The sequence below is a fragment of the Callithrix jacchus genome, chromosome 13, assembly GCF_049354715.1.
Source record: "Callithrix jacchus isolate 240 chromosome 13, calJac240_pri, whole genome shotgun sequence".
NCBI lineage: Eukaryota > Metazoa > Chordata > Mammalia > Primates > Cebidae > Callithrix > Callithrix jacchus.
Window position 1 is genome coordinate 101837013 of NC_133514.1, and position 5463 is coordinate 101842475.

The 5463-nt window shown below is 43.2% G+C and overlaps 1 pseudogene; it reads left to right on the top strand.

The window, feature by feature from the left end:
* Positions 1–574: 574 nt before the first annotated feature.
* LOC118147038 (U6 spliceosomal RNA) lies at positions 575–672 on the top strand (annotated as a pseudogene).
* The last annotated feature ends 4791 nt before the right edge of the window (positions 673–5463 follow it).

Consider the following 5463-nt stretch of genomic DNA (forward strand, 5'->3'; position numbering starts at 1 on the left):
TTTTCCATTCACTCCTCAATCCTTGGTTTCTTAGTCTTTTAATTTATATTTTGCTTGTTGGACCAGAGGCCTCCCTGCTCTTGGATCTTGTGTCCTTACCCATTGTTGCATATCCTCCCTGCACTCACAGCTCCCTTTCTTCTCCTCTCTGCAGCTCCCAAAGCCTTTCTGCTTCTCTACCTACAGGCGTGAGAACCTCCACTCCCCATCCCAGATGCCCCTATTCCTGTGTCTCACCACAGATCTCTCTTGCTAACTCTGTATGTCAAATCCCTGACACATGACGGCAACCAGTTTCTATCTTCAAATTGACTATATGCTTGAATGTATGAATGAACTGTGAGTTGAATCATAGTCTATCAGCACCACCGGACTGCCTCTCTTTTTATAGGACTGATCATTCATTCATTCATTCATTTATTCATCCCCAGGAATACAAAGATAAATGTGAATAGTATAAACATTTTTCCTAGGCTGTCGAAGAATTTGTGCTCAGTAGAAGATCTGGGGCATTTCATCCCTTTGGGTTAAGTTTCCTGAGCCCAAAAATGTCTTTCAGAATCAACTTCTGTGCTTGCTTTGGCAGCAAACGTACTAAAACGGGAACAATACGGATTCACATGGCCCCTTTGCAAGGATGACACGCAAATTCGGAAAGTGTCCCATAGTTTAAAATAATCAAATAAATCAACCTCTGGAAGCACAAGCTACTGTCAAATTTACTCATTAAGACTCCAGCTCTGCCAATCCAAAGAGTGATTGAATTTCTTTCTTTTGTGAAATACAGCATTCTCTTTGTTTTTCACTAAAAGAGACACTTAAATTTGCTTCCCCCCAGGTCTGAAGCTGGTGCCTAATGTGGCTGAAAATGTTATTGAGCCCAGTGAGGAAATCCAACGCCCTCGGGCTGCCGGGCTGAATGGCAGCCCTGTTTCCAAGGGCACTCTCCTTTGTCTGCTTGAGTCTCAAATGACATGTTTGGACACAAAGCCTCTTAGGTAGAAATTACTACATTTGTTGGCATTCCTAATTTGCAGCTAGGTTTTATTTCAAAGTCTTTTATCACGATTAGACTTCAATGAGGTTTTATAGCGGAGCAGCAACCCTCATTTGAAAATATGTTTCTTATGCTGCTTATGAGTTTTCTCTTGCTCTCTCTTTTTTAAGATTTCTTCTTTGAAAGGCAGCCATCTGCGCTGAAATTTTCCAGGGAGGATTTTACTCTCTTTCCATCAAGGTCATTTTCTTAACCTCTCTGACATGCTTATCATTATGAGTTTAAAACCTTTCTACGTGAAGACAGCAGAGAGGAGATTGCTGATGGGGCCTAAGAAAGTCACAATCCTTGTGGAACCAGAGAAAACAGAGGTCATTTTCCTAAAGATTATTATTCTCAGGCTGGAGATTAAGTAGCTCCTTATAGGGTTCTCATTGACAGTACGTTATCACGAGATCAGATGGTTTTATATGTAGTTTTAGTAGTGACAGGGTTTCACCGTGTTGGCCAGGCTGGTCTCAAACTCCTGACCTCAAGTGATCCACCTGCCTCAGCCTCCCAAAGTGTTGGGATTACAGGCATGAGGCAACACACCCGGCACTAGGGGCCTGTTGAAGGCCAAGAAACGTTCAAGGCCTGCTCAGAGAAGCAGTTCCCTAATGACCATGAGGCAAGAAACTCCAGGCAGAGAAAGGATTTTAGAATTGGAATTAAAATCAAATCCTGGCCTCAGGTGGTAGCACTCTTATAATCCCAGCTCAGGAAGCTGAGGTAGGAGGATCCCTTGGGCCCAGGGATTTGACTTCAGCCTGGGCAACATAGTGAGGCCTGCATCTCTAGAAACAAAACAGGTGGGGCATGGTGGCTGGCTCCTGTAATTCCAGCACTTTGGGAGGCCGAGGCAGGTGGATTACTTGAGGTCAGGAGTTTGAGACCAGTCTGGCCAACATGGTGAAGTCCCACCTGTACTTTTTTTTAATATAAAAAATATATTAAATTTAAAAAAACAAAACAAATCCCAGTGTGATTATTTGGATGTACTGTTTATTGAGCTAGATTGCTTAATTCTCTTTATTATTATTATTATTAATACCCTTGTCTCAACACCCATTGCTGAGCTCATTAAAACCCACAGGTCTGCCGGGCTGGTGGCTCATGCCTGTAATCCCTGCACTTTGGGAGGCCAAGGAGGGCAGATCACAAGGTCAGGAGTTCGAGACCAGCCTGGCCAAATGGTGAAACCCTGTCTCTACTAAAAATACAGAAAAAATAGCCAGGTGTGGTGGTGCATGCCTGTAATCTCAGCTACTTGGGAGGCTGAGGTAGGAGAATTGCTTGAACCTGGGAGACGGAGGTTGCAGTGAGCCGAGATCATGCCACTGCACTCCAGCCTGGGCAACAGAGTGAGACTCCATCTAAAAAAAAACAAACAAACCAACCCAAGAGTCATCCTAAAACAACTTTCAAAATCCCTTGACCAGTTCTTTCTCAAAATCCTCTAGCAGGAGACTTGCTGGTCTCCCTTGTTTCCTTGCCACTCCCTGAAAATCCAGTGACAGAGGCCAGTAGCAAAATGAGGAAAAGTCAGGATGCAAGGAGAGAACCCACGTGGGATTTTAAATTAACTGAGAGTTACTTATATCAATTTTTATTCCGGAGATTTCCTGGTGTCTTGTTAGGAGAAGATGAGGATGCCGTTGGACTATTTATTTATTTTAATTAATTAATTTCTTTTTTTTGAGACATGTCTCCCTCTGTCACCCAGTCTGGAGTGCAATGGTGAAATCTGGGCTCACTGCAACCTCTGCCTCCTGGGTTCAAGCGATTATCCTTCCTCAGCCTCCTGAGTAGCCGGGATCACAGGGCGTGCCACCATGCCCAACTAATTTTTTGTGTTTTTAGTAGAGACAGAGTTTCACCATGTTGGCCAGGATGGTCTCAACTCCTGACCTCGTTATCTGCCCACCTCGGCCTCCCAAAGTGCTGGGATTACAGGCTCGAGCCTGGCTGACAATTTTTTTTTTTTAATGAGCCTATTTTTTTTTTTTTTAATAAGCAAGTCTCATTATGTTGCCCAGAGTGGCTTCAAACTCCTGTGCTCAAAGGATCCTTCTGCCTCATCTTGCTAAGGAGCTGGGAAAATGGACCTATTTTGAAAACAGTCAATTGGCCTGATGAAATTTGATAGCCTTATCAAACTTTATTATAGATTTTCTTTTGAAGTTGCTGCTGCCAAAACATGGTGAAATAATAGGCACATTTATCTACTAGTTATATTTGTAGTCTCCACGCCAGGTAATCCAGGATTCTTTGTGAGCAAACTCTCCATTCAGGCTGCTGTGGGATATCATCTATGTTTTCATTTGCAAATATTTACTTTCATACCTCCCATTTTAAGTGAGTTTTCTTTTGTTGTTGTTTTTTAGTATCACATGCCACACCTGGTTAGTTTAAGTGAGTTTTCTAACTATTTAAGCCCTTGTCCAACTTTCCTTGGGTGAGTCACCACACTTGGCTTCTGCAGATGTCATAATTTTATTTTATTTTATTTTATTTTTTTATTTTTATTTTTTTGAGACGGAGTCTCAGTGTTGTTACCCAAGCTGGAGTGCAATGGCGCGATCTCGGCTCACCGCAACCTCCGCCTCCTGGGTTCAGGCAATTCTCCTGCCTCAGCCTCCCACGAAGTTGGGATTACAGGTGTGCACCACCATGCCTGGAGATGTTGTGTTTTTTTGTGTTTTTAGTGGATATGGGGTTTCACCATGTTGGCCAGGCTGGTCTCAAACTCCTGAACTTGTGATGGATCCCTCACCTCAGCCTCCCTAAGTGCTGGGATTACAGGCATGAGCCACCACGCCCGGCCACATTTCATAATTTTAAAGCATTAACTAAATCTAAACATGAGCAGAAAAGGATAGTAGTCCCCCATTATTTGCAGGGATACACCCCAAAACCACCAGTGGTGCCAAACCCAATTGCCATCAGTAGAAACATGTTTGATACTAGTGAGACAAAGTGGAAAAAAAAATATATATATATATATATATATTTTTTTTTTAAGACAGAGTGTCACTATATATATATATATATATATATATATATATATATATCTTTTTTTTTTTTTTTTAACAGAGTCTTGATCTGTCGTCAGGCTGGAGTGCAGTGGTACAATCTCGGCTCACTGCAACCTCTGCCTCCCGGGATCAAGTGATTCTCATGCCTCAGCCTCCCGAGTAGCTGGGATAACAGCCATGTGCCACCACATCTAGCTAATTTTTGTACTTTTAGTAGAGACGGGGTTTCACCATGTTGGCCAGGCTGGTTTCAAACTCCTTACCTCATGATCTGCCCTCCTCGACCTCCCAGCTTGCTGGGATTACAGGCATGAGCCACTGCGTCCAGCCAAAAACCATAATATATTTAAAATGTTATGAATAGTAAAAAACATTCTTTTTCTTCTTTTGAAAAATAAGGCTGCGGCTGGGTGCAGTGGCTCACACCTGTAATCCTAGCATTTTAGGAGGCCGAGGCAGGTGGATCACCTGAGGTCAGGAGTTTGAGACCAGCCTGGCCAACATGGGGAAACCCCATCTGTCTCTACTAAAAATGCAAAAATTAGCCAGGTGTGGTGGCAGGCGCCTGTAATCCCAGCTACTCAGGAGGCTGAGGTGGGAGAATTGCTTGAACCCAGGAGCTGGAGGCTGCAGTGAGCTGAGATGATGCCACTGCACTCCAGCTTGGGCTACAGAGTGATACTCTGTCTTAAAAAAAAAAGAAAAAGAAAAGAAAAAACTGAAAACAGAAACGTTTGAGTTCATATCTTCCACCCACAATTTTAATGTCTTTTCAAAATCTTAACTCAACACTTATCAGGCAATGTGGCCACAGATTTTCCAGTTTAATGTGCAACCACAAAGCTAGCATGAACTTCTTTTTCCTTCTTCACAATTTCACAGATCCAAGATTCATTCTTATTGTACATCTTAGCAGCCTCAGCAACGGTTTTTCTCTTTCCTAAGTCAAGAACTTTCACCTAAGCAAGCACTTTACAACTTCTCTTTGGCATATCCAAATTGCCAGCATCACTATTTTTTTCTTTTCTATTTTTTTTTTTTTTTTGAGACAGAGAGCTCACAGCAACCTCTGCCTTCTGGGCTCAAGTGATCCCCCCACCTCAGCCTCCCCAGTGGCTGGAATTTTAGGCATGCACCACCATCCCTGGCTAATTTTTCTATTTTTAGTAAAGATGAGGTTTCACCATGTTGGCCAGGCTTGTCTTGAATTCCTGGCCTCAGGTGATCCACCCACCTCGGCCTCCCAAAATGCTGGAATTACAGGTGTGAGCCACCATGCCCGGCCAGCATCACGAAGCGAAATAGGGTGACTTGAACCCAACCACTGCAGTACAGGTACAGCCAGTCTGAAAACCAAGAAGAAAATGTGACATGACAGGGGACATCTGT